The sequence below is a fragment of the Callorhinchus milii genome, unplaced genomic scaffold (genome assembly GCF_018977255.1).
Source record: "Callorhinchus milii isolate IMCB2004 unplaced genomic scaffold, IMCB_Cmil_1.0 Scaffold26, whole genome shotgun sequence".
NCBI classification, from domain to species: Eukaryota; Metazoa; Chordata; class Chondrichthyes; order Chimaeriformes; family Callorhinchidae; genus Callorhinchus; species Callorhinchus milii.
Genome location: NW_024704767.1, coordinates 742,123 through 758,041, shown reverse-complemented (window position 1 = coordinate 758,041; position 15,919 = coordinate 742,123).

Here is a 15,919-nt window from a genome sequence, read left to right as displayed (position 1 = left end):
CTTAAAATCTAATCAGAAGCAGGTTTTCGGCTGAGTCCACAAACCTCACATGATCAAGCACTCAGGCTGACCTGTCTGATATTTTAGTTGATACAACTTTTGACATCAAGATCCTCACACTCATCTACAAATCCCTTCACACCCTGGCACCTCCCTACCTCTCTGATCTGCTTACTTCCCACACCACCACCCGGCCGCCTCCGTTCGGTTTGGCTCCGGCCTCCTGCTTGTACCTTGTCCCCTCCGCTCCACCACTACACTCCAAAACTTTGGAACTCGCTCCCTCAATCCCTCTGCCTTGCCCCTTCCTTCCAGTTTTTCCACCTGAAGATCTTCCTCTTTGATCGTGCTTATGATCACCTCCTCCCTCTCCCGGGGTCGACATCAGGCTCCGCCACTGTTAAGCGCTCCGAGGTGCTACCCCGTGTGAAGGGCGATATATAAATGCAAGTTGTTGTTGTTGCAAAGGGAGGTCACACTGATATTATTCTTATTTTTATTACAGCATCAAGCTCTTGCTCAATTTGAGTACGAGGCTATCCTTTTGGCTGCCATTTGACCGGCATGTTGGTTTTTGTACGTTTGGTTGGACAAAACACGTGCATGTATAGATAAAATGTTAGCTCAGTCTTCCAACTTTGCCACCGAACTCAACATCATTCGGTTTGAAAGTTTGTGTTTTCCTCCAGTTTAATAGGATGGGATTAGCGCAGAACAAAAGTCTCTGCAAGTGAAAGGCTGTTTTAATCTGCATCCCTGGGAGATATTTTCACTCTGCACTGGAGCTCTGAAATATTTAATTGCAGCCCAAGTAAATATGGAAAGCCGCCACGATGGGTTTAAATTCCTTACAGACTGTTCAGATGGCTTTCATTTCCCCGTTTCTTAAAGTATAGATATATATATATATGTATATAGCTGTGCGTGTTGCAGCTTTGCTTGCAACCAAAGAATCCAATATGAAATGTAGATTGACACACAGACAGACATTTCATCTTTATCTATTCTCATCTGGGAGGACTCAGCGGGAGGACTCGGCATTTTAAAAATGTAAATTTGGTTGTTGTTGCCACGGCTTAGCTTCGTCTGTGTTCTTTATTTTGTTCCCGCCGCTTGGCTACGTACGTGCTCTGTGACGACGGATGCCACAGCACCATGTTGATTTGGGACCACCAGGTGTAATTGTAGCAAAAATGCAAAACCAGAAATAACTCATGAACAATAGGAAATACCTGAAAACAAATATGCCCATGTCAATCCCAACTGCAAGACCTTTCGGATGAGGTTTAAATCATGTCTCTACATCAATCAGTTATTGAGATCCTTCTTGAAGCGCAAACAGACATTGGCATTTTATTAGTATAAGAAGATAGAAGATATATATATATTTATAAATACATATATAACACACAATTCTGGGTAGTAAACAAATGAGGTATTTAATTTTCTGGCAAGGTTAACTGGCTCTTTCTCTTACATCAAATGAAAATTGCTACGTTCGATAACAGTACACACAAATGGTATAGCAGTCTAAGATGAAGCAGTGGTATACTGTATTTAACAATTACTTTAGAATAATAATAATGGTGTTCAGATGTGAGTCTCACTCACTTGGGAGTGTTCTCACCTTTGAATAAGAAGGTTGTGGGTTGAAGCCTTTGAGCTCATAGTTTAGGCTAATACAGGGCTGAGGGGAAGGTTGCATTGTCGGAGGTGCTGTACTTTGGTTGAGACATTAACATAACATAACATGTAGGAGCAGGAGTAGGCCATTCGGCCCTTCGAGCCTGACCCGCCATTCAATCATGGCTGATCTTCTAATCTAATTCCAGCTAATAACCTGACCCTGCCTTGTCCCCATATCCCTTAATCCCTTTTACAATAAGAAATCTATCTATCTCAGTCTTGAATATGTTCAAGGAAATTGAAACGAGGTGTCATAAGTCTGTTCAGATGGACATTAAAGATCCCTACATGAAAAGAGAAGGGAGTTAGCCAACAATCTCCTGGATAAAAATGGTCATTCACTTCACGGCTGTTTGTGACATATTGCTGTACACAAACTACACAGTCAGTTAAATCTGGTGAAGTGTGTGAAGAGTTTTGGGATGTCTTGATGGCATGATAAAACATATATCAAATGTAAGGATTATTATTATAAATGCATGTTTATATGTGTTGAAGCCCTGACTCACTATGAAAGAAAAAAAAAGCATGTGTAATCTGCAGAAGCTAATAATTATTATTATTATTATTTTGATATTGATGTAAGGATTATTTAGTGCGAACATCAATTAGCAAACGTGACCGTGAGAAATAACATCACAAAAATCTGGGACTCACAAATACATACAGAGAGAACAGTAATCTGTAACAAACCGGATATTATCATAAAGAATCAAATACGTAGTCGTACTTGTAGTATTATTGATGTGGCTATCCCAAGTGATTACAAGGACCCAGAGAAGAACTGGAAATATATTGATCTACAAATTGAATGCAGACATATGTGGCAGTACAAAACAAACATAGTTCCTATAATCATCGGTGTAACTGAGACTGTCATTAAGACTATTCAGAAATGGTTTGACAAAACAAAAACCTGGTGAACAAAATACCAACCTCCTACAAAAAGTAGCTATTTTAGGAAGTTCAAACATACTAAGAAAAGTGACATACGTTCATATGTAACGTGGCAACGTTATTAGTATGACTGACCCAGCACTGAAAACCACTTAGAAACTACCTCCATTTAAACTGTAATACCATTTTAATAATAATACGCAGTTCATGTCAAGAGGAGGCCTCAATATGTTTCACAGGATTTACTATTATGTGTAATGACTGTGTAACTCTTTGGCTATTGCCTGAAGATAGCAATCTTCCCCAGAACCACAACTGCACTCAGATTCGGAAATGTACAGGGTGTAGTCGGAGAAGATTGTAAGAACAAAATGTTAAGATAACTTCACTTACACTTTATACTTTGTACATACTGTTCTGGCCATAACGATAAGTTGATAACAAGATATAAACAGCATATGAATTGATAATTGATTGAAGTTGAAAGAAGTAAAAGAGGAAGGCAGCAGAGAGGAGGAAGGGCTCAATTTCCATCTGACCAAACCATAATTCCTCTCTAGATTATCCGCCCTCCCTCTCTGCTGGGGAAAGCAATAAAAAAGCATTCACGTGCAATGTTTTGATGAACAGTTGCAAAGGTTTTGCTTGTTTTCAACCTGTGCCCAGAGCACCACAGGATGCCCCTGGGTCTTCTTTGCCAATGTTCTCTGCAGTCCCACGTGTTTCCTTCTCACCGTTTGCTGTGCACGTTATCGAGCATCTGTCTGCTCTGCTGAATGCAGCGATGGTTTCGCCCCAGAGCCCAGCGGCATCTGGTCGTTTAGTACATTGTGGGCTTTGTGGCAAATGCTGTTTTACTTAGCACTGAGCTCTGGTGCGAAAGGGACAGCTGCACTTCCCAAAGCTTGAAGTGCCAAAGGAGGTAAAGCGCATTCAGAAGGGATGAATAGAAACGAGCAGTTATGCAGCCTCACCACTAATTTACAAAGGATTCTTTTAAAACCCAACTCCCTCCGAGTCCGTTTCCCTCCTGGCTTCCTTACCTCAGGTTCCGAGCACGACCTGGCTGGAAGGTATGGCCGGCCGTTGCACACCAGCAAAGCCATTCATGGTCTTAAAGCACTTTTCAAACCATTAAAATGTTGTAGGAGTTTCCCAGGCCAGACACACAGCTCTGCTTCCCGCGCACTCTCTCCTCTTCGGATCCCCCAGTTTATCGCTTACATCAATCCTCTGCCCATTAATACAACGGCCACTTGCATTTATAATAACGTCATTTGCCTGGGTAGAGTGTCAGAGCGCTTGATACCTTCTTTGCCCGGCAAACACCCAGTGACTACACTTTACAGTAAAATCCTGTAAAACACTTTGAGATGTCCTCCTGACCTTAAAGGCGCACTATCAAATGCAAGGATTATTATTATTATTGCTATCAATCAGATTAAAATCACAGCAGCGTGCAGGAGCTGTGTGTTTCACGGTGCTTTTTATTTAAGATCACTACAATTGATCAGAAATGTACCGTTTCCAAGGAGCAAGGATGACCAAACTCCCATCGTCATGAGCCACTTGGGGTCCCCACAACACGGCCATTATTATTTATCCGAATGGCACTGAAGGAATCGTTCTTAGAGCACGAGAGGGGAGAGAATTGAATCCTAGAGGTTTTACTCATGTCAGCACTTGTCTGGTAATATGGGGTGTTAAACGTCTTCGGAACACTAAGCTGTGTACTGAGAAATGCAGCAGAATTATGAAAGGATTGCGAGTCATGCTGAAAGCATTTATTAAACACTTGTGGCGATGTGAGGGACCCCTAGCAAAGCACAGGAGGCCTTCCCTGGGTTTGAGGCCGGACATTAGCAAAACATAAATGGGAACAAAGCCGCTCTGTAGCTTGTCAGAGTAACGACCAAATGTAATTAAGTAAGATTATCACCCAAGTGGCCAAATCTTACTTTAACGCACAGACTCTGTTTTTGTTTCTCTGTGTGGGCTCAAACTCATAGCGTCAGGGATCCGAAATTCACGCTGGTCTTAACCTTTGGACCGCTCGCTTACCGTTTGAGACTGCAGAGAATTTTGGAAAAAACTTTATGTTTTCAGTCGTGCTTTGGAAGCCATTTTTCCATGGTTTCTTACGGAGAACTGTAGAAAACTGGTTTCCAAGTTGTTGGTAAGGATACTAACAAGGACTTCAGTCTGGCTCGGTTAGAAGTGCTTTTGAATATGGTCAGAATATGGTAGGTTTGAGCCCCCCATCAGGACTTTGAGCTCTCAGCTTCGGCTCACACTTCAGTGCAGTTCTGGAGCTCTCCTGCATTGTCAGAGATGCCATCCTTCAGCTGAGACATCAAACCAAGATCCTGTCCCCCAGTTCAGGTGGAACTTAAAGATCCCATTGGTTTTATTGGAAAAGAGAAGGGAGTTTCACCCGGTGTCCAGGCCAACTCCAGATAAAAATTGATCATTTCAACTCATGGCTATTTGTGGTATGTTGCTGTGCGCATATTGACTATCACATTCCTTTCAAACAGACCTTCACTACACCTTACAGAAAACTGTGTAACGCTTTGAGAAGTTTCAACGTGATAAGCGCCGATATCAAATGCAAGGATTATTAAAATTAAGTGCCTTTTTCTCATGGAGTTCCAGGATACGGGGAAAAAAAAAGGATTGTGGTGGGATGGGGTTAGGAAACATAGTTCATAGGAACTGTGAGTGCAGTTATGGTTAGTCTCACACTAACCATAACTGAAGAAACTGGTAATGATGCTCAGGGCACCACCTTGCAATTCACCTGAATCGCAGCCTTGCAGTGAGAGCTCAAGTACTTGTGAATACAGAGTGAAGGGATCCACGAGCCAATTCCTGTCAACTGTGCTCGGATTTGATTAATGCTCTTGGCTTTGACTATTTCTCTGAGAACCAGCTGCACATGCAAGCCTTCCTTTCATAGACATGTTATATAACCAGATTGATTATCAGCGAAAGGTAGAATGAATGGGAGCGGAGGGGAGGGGGTAGGGAAATGAAGCCCGGTCCAACGAGGACAATCACGGGGCTTGTTTTGAAGGATTGTGCACAATAAAACACAAGCGCACGTTAGATTGCTATTATTATTATTATTATTGCTCTCGATTGCAGATTTCCAAGCTTGACGCAAACCCCAAAAAAAACACTCGCAACATAAAAACGGAGCCTTAAGATGTTTATCCCGATTGCTTTCTGCTTATTTATGCTGATTTGCACAAAGCGCTAAGACCATTTGAATATATTTAAATGAATTAATTTAATTCCGTAGCTTTAAAACCTCTGGTCTGTAGGACTCGGTTTCTCTCTGCGCTGGTTGGCTTTCTCCTCTTGATGATTATTATTATTATTGGTCGAAAGATGGATGGCGCGGTTTTGAATAGGATTTACTCAGCGCCTTGGAACTTCCTCCTGGCGTGAAAAGGCGCTGTAAAAATACAATTTGTTGTCGCTGTTGTTGATTCTCCTGCCACTCTCCTGCCTGGAGGCCATCTCCATACTTACTTTGCGCTGTTACTGTGCAGCATCTGTTCAGCTTTCAGCACTGGCACTACCTGCTACAGTAGCGGGTTTGTTTTGTGTTATATTTCTTTTTTTGAAAACAAATCGTAACATTATATTTCCTCCATCCCCACCCCACACACACGCACACTATGATAGAAGTGTTTACGAGGCTGACCGATACATCTGTCCGACGTTGTGATGTGGATATTGGGTGAGGGCAGAATCGGGCCCCAGTGTCTAATAACCTATAATAATAATAATAACCTACCAACGCTCACTGCCTGAGCTCACATATGAACAAGGGTCACAGGCAGGGTTTGTGGTTTCATATCTTTTGCTTTGGTCAGCCGGACATCTGACACATGTGAAAACCCATTGCCGCGCCTAAGAGGAGTATCGAGATCAGACTGAGAGTTCCACATATGTATGCCATCTGCACATGGAAATTTCCCTGTCTCTGGATTGGAAATGGAATGGAAAGCACAGCAAATAGCTATCTAATTCATAGTGTCTTATCATGTCTTCGAGACGTCTTAAAGCGCCTCACAGAATATACTGTAAAGTGAAAATTGGCTGTATATTTTGTGGGAGAAATAAACTAATAAACCACTTGTTACTTTGCTTACCAAGGTGCATCCATTTTTCTAGGCCATGATATTAATTATTTAACAATACGCTTGATGATAAACCCAGATGAACTCTCCCCTATGAACGTTAAAGTTTTTATTGATAGTTTTAATTATTTATATATATATATAGTCTCCTCACTGTCCCTCTACTGAGCTCAAGTCTACACTTGAGATCATTCGATAGGAGCCAAGCTCATATCCATTCTGGTATCAAATTCCGATTGCAATTCATCACAATTATTAACTCAAGGACAGGGCACTGGGTTTAACTATGGAACAAATGAGGAAATTCTGGCCCTGACCCAGGAATTTATCTGGAAGATAAATTTGATCAGTGGTGCAATTTAGAGAATGTGATGCAGCTCAGATGAAGACACATCTGTGCATTTCAGCAGTCAGCATCTTGCAGAGTAAGGATCTTCCCTCGCAAGAAAGGTGACGTTTATTTCGCTAAAGCCTCCGTTTGATTCATTTTACGGTCAGCATAAATGTTAAAAGAACGTTGAACAGTGCGAACGGAAGCAGTGGAAAACATCCAAGTACCTCTGTTACTTCATTCAAGCAACTAACAAACCACGTGTTTTGTCTGCTTACATAATATGCAAATCTAGGTCATGATATTAATTATTCAACAATACACTCGGCGATAAACCCAGATAAACTCTTCCTGTGCAAACAGCAAGCAACAGTGTCCCCATTCACAGCAACTGGAAAACAATCCTTTTATTCAAGGGTTTGATAGAAATGGGTGTTTTTGTGTGGCGTAGTTGGGAATACGGATGCAAAACAAAGGATTGCAGTCCCTCCCTAACTCCCAGCTCACACAACTGTGAGAGATGTTTCCTCTAACATCTAAACCAACTGCATTGCAATAGCTGGGAACCTACAAAAAGACCGTGCTTCCTATTTTATAATGGCAAATTGTGCAGTTTCTTATGTGACACTAAAATGCTCTGCTCGCTCAGGAACTGGTTATATATTTGTTCCATTTCTTCGTCTGGTGCCAATCGACTATTCACTCGTTTACAATGCAGCACAGCACCAAAATGTACAACGGTGCTGTGGGACTTCTACCCACGCACGGAGGCTCAAATAAATGACCAGTTAATGAGAACAATTGAATTGTTGGCCGGGAAACTTGGGAGAAAGTCCCTTCTCTTTTCGAATTATGTCATGGAACCTTGTTGCAATAAAACAACTTCCTTGTTTCCCCCCCAATAAAGATACGCTACACTTGACATTCATTCCACAAGGCAACAGTTGAAGAGGAATTGCCACATTAGTGGGCAACCACTGCCTGATGGAACTGAACCCGGAAAATACCAGGATCTTGAAGGGACAACATTGGGAGCAAATCACCTCTGCCAACCTGTGAATGAATACAATCTTAATCTGATCATGTTCTACATTCCCAAAGCTACTCATTAGCAGGGGGCATTATCTCCCTCCTCTTTGGAAGATGGAAGTCCGGTCATTTGAATGCGATGTTTAGGGATTACGAAGCTAAAATACAATCAAGGGTTGGTACAATCGCAAGCACAGATTGTTCTGCGACGTATTTAACACACCCTTCCAACCATTGCTTTTAATGGGAGATATATACAGCGTTTCTATCTTAAATCAACCCATTGGGGTTTTATCATTCAGATTCACACCTTTCTTGTCGCCTTAGTTTTATGACTTTGAACTCAAATATAGTCTAAGGCTGACATTCCAATGCAATGATGGTAGAAGCGCCTTTGGTTGAGACTTTAACACCAAGTCCCCGCCTGGCTGGTCAGGTGGATGTAAAAGAATCCCACGGCACTATACGCGAAAGAGAAGGGAGTTTCACCCGGTTTCCCGGCCAATCATTCACTTCATGGCCATTTAGGGGACATTGCTGAGTGCACCTTAGTTGTTGTGTTTGTCACAAAAATGCACAGTCACGAGACTTTATCGTAATTCCTGCGAAGCATTTTTTTTCACATCCTTCCGGTGTGAAAGATGCTATATCAAATTCAAGCATCTATTATTATTTAATATAATCACGTGAATGGAAGTTATAATAATCATAATAATCCTTGCATTTGATATAGCGCTTCTCACGTCGGGAGGACGTCCCAAAGCCCTTCACAGGATATACTGTAAAGTGAATTGACTGTATATTTGTGGGCGAACGCGGCAGCCGATGGTGCACAGCAGCGTTCCCACAAACAGTGTGGATTGAAAATGACCAATTCATTACTGTTTTTGTTTTTGGAGGGATTATGATTAGGCGTGTGGAGTAAGGAAACTGGCCCACGGTTTGGCCCTGCCTGGAATTGAACCCAGGTGTCTGGTTTGCAAGGCGAGCGCTCTAACCACTGAGCTACGGGACTCCACTGTTCTGACAACAAGAGCTCTCCCAGCATTGCACTGGGGTGTCAGCCTGGACTGATCCCAAGTTTGGGCTTGAATCTCCCCCAGCTTCCTGAATCAGTGGGAACAACAATAAAAAAAAAGAGCAAAGGTTGGCGATGTTACTCTCAAGTTGTTTATTGCTGTTGGAGCTATTTTTGCTACACAGTGGCCTCCTGACTCCGAATGATATTGTTATTATAGTTGATAAGTGTTTCCACTCTTGTTGCAATCGGCGTCTTAGTCTTGCACTGCTGGAATTGAAGGGAAGGATGTTTTGAGTAGGTTTGGGACCCCCTGGTATTTGAACCTGCCACACGTCCGAGGGAAGGGTGGGGGGGGGGGGGGAGGGGGCGAGTAGGCTCACAAAGATCTATTCTGCAACTCGTTTGTGCCGTCGGAAAACCGGTAGTGAAAAAAATGGGGAAAAAGCGTCAGTTTAAGGACTGCTGTTGCTATTTCGTGTTGAAATGGAACCCAGCCATAATGCTTCAGCGCACAGGTTTGAAACACCAATTAATCACTGCTGCACTGGAATCGTTATTCTACTGCAAGATCCAATATGCGTACCACTCCTTCATTGCATGTTCTGCGTCTTTAACAAAGCGGCCCTTGTAAAGGAGCTTGCTATCTTGCAGGTGACATCCCACCAACCAGCTTATTACCCAGCTGTGTCACCAAGCCCTCAAATATTGGCTTTCCAAGCCACCTTCCTCTCTTCCTTGCCCCTTTCCCCCACACCGAAAGACTCTGCTGTTAATGAACCACCCGGCGCATGGAATTTCTCGATTCGCGTCACTCGAGCGTGCACCTCGCGTTGACCTATATCTTTCCTCTGAAAACTTTCTGGAATGCAAATGAAAGTGGATATCAAACATTTATGTGTGTCGCACTGCACTCTGTAAAATGATATTGGCATCCATATTATCTTGATCCACACTACATGTGATTGATATTTTTACACAGTGAATGACGTGATATTCAACAGTACAAAAATAACTCTCTGGGTGGATAGGATCCCCTCCTTCCTTATGAGGTTAAGCAATAGTTGTGCCCACGTTCCCGTTAGATAGCAGTGGAGCTTTGGATGGTACAGCATTACCCAGAACCTTCCCTTGGACCTTCATTATATTTACCTGCTTTTAGTTGTTTCGCTGTTTGGTTTGATTTAATTCTATTGAATGCTCGATTGGATGCTGAAACCTTACCTTTGGCAGTAGATTGGGATATTCAACTTCTACCTGAACAAACAGATGTCCAATATGGCATCCACTAAGGAGAACATCACGACTCTTCCCAGACATTCAATACACTCGATACCCTTTCCATAACAATGTAGGGAGGTTCTCAGGAATTCTTGTGACAATTCTTGTACATTAAATGATGTGATCTGTAAATGTGAAATTGGAATTTGTCTTGAATTGTAACCATACTAGAGAAAGTAAACCTCGTAACAGATGTCTGATGGGAGCGCAAATCTAAACGTTAAATGGGAACATTCTGTATTTAGGAGTTTCAACATGTACCACGGCTGTGTTTGTGTCTTGGTTTGAATTGCTGAACACTACAATTAGTGGCTTAAATATGCTGCTGGTGAACTGCTTGGGATTTTTGTGTTCTAAGGATTTGAACAACTAAAACCACTTTAAAAAAAGTGCTAAGACGACAAATTATTGAAAGCAATCATTCCTACTTATGTGACTTTAAATCCAGTGCAAAACAGAATTGCAAAAACGCATCTACAGGTTAAAGGAATTAAAAGATCGGAGTTCAACATTACATTTAAATGACTCCCACGTGTCACTGTTGAAGTGACGTTGTCTTGCCTGTGGCTTTTTAATGTTCTCCAATGGAGGCAATCAGAGTAAATTGAAGAGCAAAATAGGTGAGGGAAACAATATTGGGGTGACGGACACGAGGATTAAACACTTGAAAAGGTGCCCCTAGAAAATAAAGTCACTTGTGATTTTACAATGGAACAGGAGGCAACAAAGTGCTATGCTGCAGTTCCAATTTCTTATGAGCTTCTGGTCTTACAGGACTGATGACTAATTCTCTTGAGAGTTAAGAATGCATCTGTTCAGCTGATGGGCAGCACGTAGAGGCGTGAGATGCCTGGCATCAGCCCAGCCCCAAACCTGGCCAACTCCAAACCATCATTAAAAAGAAAAAAAAAAGGCTGTATTAAATCTTGTTGTTTATGAAAGGCTGTATGTACCTTTCCCACCGTGGAAACAGACCAAAGTAATTAGTGCAATACACACAAACAAGGCACCACTTTCCTGGAACAATTGAAGTTGGCCAGAACATGCAAATGGAATGGCTCCTGGAACAACCGGTGGCATAAACAACTATACTCTTGCAAATCATGTTGCAATGGACTTGCCATCCCATCTTATCCAAGGATTTATCACACAGTGCAAGCTTTCAGCTTCAGCATTCAAGTTCTCCACTCGGCTATGAACTGAATGAGTGTTAACCATCATTAACATCTTGGACTTTGCGGGTGACCCTAATTGTTGCATTCAGCACTTGATATTTCAATAACCTCCTACCCTCCCCTCCCCCCACACAACGATGTATAAGACCAGGATTTTATAGGAACTTCACAGCTAATTTTGACCAGCAATTTTCTCCCATTTTCTTCCTCCCAAGGGCATCTAACTCATTTTCCTTTACCGAGAAACGATTCCACAGGTACTAATTGCCCTCTGGTACCTTGCCCAAGTGGCCATTATTCACATGTGTGCCTTGGCATTGAGTGTTGGCAGACTACTGGATTGGTGGACTGTGGAGGGAACATTACAATGGTAGAAAAATGTCTTTAAACCAGGCAGCTCCCTGAGTGAAGAACAGCGGGAAGATGGCAATGAAGAGGAAATGGGAAATATTGCACAAAATGCACACAGATGTGACAGGAATGATTTCAGCATGTTAAGGTGAGCTGAGGACAATGAGGCTTATTATTGGGCGCTTTACAGGAGATTCAGAGCGTTGCCATATCTTCAAGGAAAGGTTGAAAGCTTTTTGTACAGCGATTCACAAGTCATCAGCTTTAAGTGTGTGTTGTCAAAAGGTCTCTTCTGGTTGCTGGATGTTTACTTGCTGTTCATATCTGACAACCATCTCCCAGAAATGAGATTGAAGCCAGTCCACATTGACCGGCTAGTCATACTACGTTTCTTGAATCTGACTGTCGCCTTCTCTAATCTCATCTTTGCCAACAAAATACACAGTCATTCCACTTTACAGTATATCCTGTGAAGCATGTTGAGACACATCAAAGATGGAATAAGGTTCTATATCAAATGCAAGCACTATATTATTATCAGCATCTTTTGCGCACAGAATATAACACAAGTTTCCCTCTTTTGATGTTGCACCTTCTTTTCACTGTTGTCGGGTAGCTCATGTGAAATAGACAAACAGGTCCTTCAGTAAATCGCAGGAAGATCCACTTTGCTTGTTCATCTTAGTCCTGTTTGCAGGATGCTCCTGAGCGTTTACATCAAAAGAATTTTAAAGCCTTTAACTGAATTTGACTTGTGTTCTAATCCTCGTGTGCAATTATGCCACCCAGTGGTGGTGCACATTGGTTAGGATGAGAGAGAGAGATAGAGAGGGGGTGGCATTTCACACTGACCTGCAATGACCCAGAAGTTGGAAGCAGATCACGGTCAGAGTGGAGTTCCTGTGGGTCGGTATGTCCAGTATTGGTTCCTCAAAGCATGCCTGTTTGGGTGACATAACTGTACGCAAATTGGCTGCCTCGTTTGCCCGCAAAATACATACAGCCACTGTACTTACAGTGTGTCCTGTGAAGCCCTTTTGAGACATTCTCCGGACATGAAAGGCGGTGTTTCAAATGTAATGATTATTATTGCTAAAGCATCCGATTGTTGGCAGTAGAAGCCGTTTCCCAATTCCGGTTCCGGAATATGAAAGCATGTAGACCCCCTGGACTTTATTCTGGAAGAAACGTAGCAATGTAACTCACCTTGCTCACACTCACGTGAAATCGTACTGCCGTGTTCGTGGGTTTCACACTGACCTGAAGCCAGTGTTGGCAAGTCAACACCGGCCAGTCACCACTGCAGAGGACACCTTTGTTCCTCTGAGTTTAGGCAGTTAGAGGCCACCAATACCTCCCTCTGTTCCATCTGCGTAATAACCACATTTGGAATGGAATTGTACAAATGACAGCGCAGAAGGAGGCCTATGTTACTGCCAGCTCCTCCATTGAGACCATGTGTAATAATCCCAATTTCCTGCCCTTTCCCCCTTATAGTCTTTGCTTCAGTACAGACTTGTGGGCAAAACATTCCAAGTTACGTAGAACGATTCGACACGTAAATAGGCCGTTCATTCCAAAAAATTCTAAAAATCCCTTTGCATGAACAACAATTCACCCTCCCCCCCATCCCCTCCCCACCCTTATCTCTTCCAGCGCCAATGCTGAAAGCATCCTGATGTGAACTGCGTGATATTACCACACGCGGCCCCATTAGTGCCTGAATCTCCCGTAGTTTGGAAAGCCAGGCACAGGGAGCATGTAAGGAAGTTGTGGTGATGTAATTGCTGGTAGGTATTTCCTGTTGGCTCAGCCTGGCAGGGGATTTTCTGTTAAAAGTCACTGCCCGTTGTAACCCGACCTGATTATGTAAAGGACAGAAAGTGCATCTTTCCAGTCGGATCACGTCAACGGAACAACAAACAAATATATTGCACGCTTGCCAGTACTACTCCCGTGATAACTGCTTCTAATAACCACTTAATTAAAGATTAGAACCTAAATTAGGAGATGATCTTTGCTTGCCATTGGAGGTGTCTGTAATAATGAGTCCCACATTTTACCTTTTCAGTCCATCACAGAGGAAACTGCTTAGGTCCACACTTGCACTTTGTTACCTTACTTTACTCTATTGGTAAATATACGGTATTTCCCCCCTCATATTTGGAATTACATATTGAATTACATATTCAGTTCGATAAAATTGTTCAGATTATTGGATAATAAGCAATAGTTGCTATCAAAACTATCTGAACTTTTCTCTTCCCCCTCCTCTCTCCCATTTCGCGAGTCAGTGCCTCAGACATGCTCATCGGTTCATTGTCAAAATCTGTTCCCTCAATGTTTTCCTTTTTTTATTGTAACTTGCGATGATCTCGCTGTTCTCGATCTCTCTCAAGAGAACTTTGAGTACTAAGCGGAAGATTCATCCCATCCTTGTGAAAAATAGGCCGTTGAAAATATGGCTGTCCTTTTTGTTTTTAAAAAAGAGTCAGAGCTTCACTCCTGGAAGTCAAAATGAAAGCAGACGTGTGGTAGAAGCAAGATACACACTGTGTAGTGGTGAATGAGTGTACATGAAGCAGTCGTGCATTGCCTGCCCACGCATGCTCACCTGCCGTTCAAATGTCACTTGATGGTTTGCGATCTAAGTACGTATCAGTTATCGCGAGCAGCAGGTGGGAGATCAGACGCAAGCACATGCGAAAAAACTTTGTTACCGCTCCTGCCACTGCCCCTTTTTGCTTTATTCTAAAAAAAAGGGATATTTTTCAGGGCTGGGATCTCAACTCTAAGTTTATAACGGTAGCGGTTCAACACCCGACAAGCCGTGCGGTCTAGATAAGGTATGATTTGTTTAAAGTTTGCGGTCGGTCCATTGAACCACCCAAACAAAGGGTTTGACGGACCCATTGGCTTGTTAAACAATGATTAAAATCCTGTTTGAGTTTTCAGAGCTTGAGTTAAGCCGTATATGTGCAGAGCACTAAAATCGATTGCGTTTACAAAAGCCCTGATGCTACGTGGTTAGCGCAGTATAAACCAGGCTCGCGTTTCCGCTTCACAAAACATCTTTGTCGCACAGAATAAACAAGAGTGTGTTAGGAGGCCAACACTGGTCTATTAGATCATAGAATACAGCTGCTTGTTTTTCGGGTAGATTAAAAGTTCAGTAAAATATTGAGCGTGTGTGCACTGGTCTGTCACCGACAGTGAAGGGCAAGTTATTACCAAGACTGCAGACAGGTATCTCAATACACCTGATGTCAGAGTAGCGAAGCAAGGCTTTACCATCTGCTAACAAAAGCACTCTAAGTGCAGGGATTAGGTGTGCGGCTCTGGGATGTTGTTTACCCTGTGACTGTTTTCCTTTTCAGGGCCACTAATGACACATCCTATTTATGCATCAATTTTTACACAGCTGGCACGTGGCATCGTCAGACACAGATGAAGCAGGGAATTAGCAACAACCACTTACATTAATTTATAGCGCCCCTCCGGTTCTGAATAATCCGTTTCTGAGCTGCGCCATTCTAGGATTCTGTCTATCAATATGGAAATCAATACAATTAATTCAACAATGTTTTGTTTTATGTGGCTAAGAGCATTACAATTGTCTCTCAGCGTCCTCTATCAGAGAGGATTAAGCCCTGGCTCCTGAACTTGACATCCTATAAACTCATTGAGTTTCTCCGTATCGGCTGGTGAATTGCCTAATGTCATTACTGGAATCATAAAGGAGGAAGTCAGAAGAAATTCTTTGTACACGGTCATTAGAATGCGTAACACCTTACTACCGGTAGCTATTGAAACCGAGTCAATAGGAACCAGTTACACTTGAAGCATGAAGGTAACAAAAGGTGACGAGAACGATCGATCCATTGGGGAGCTGAGTGACATATAAGGCACAATAGCCTAAACGACATACTCATTTGAAACTTCCACATCATCAATACTTTCCCATGAGTACTCTTTTACTGCTAAACTGCTGTGCATCAGT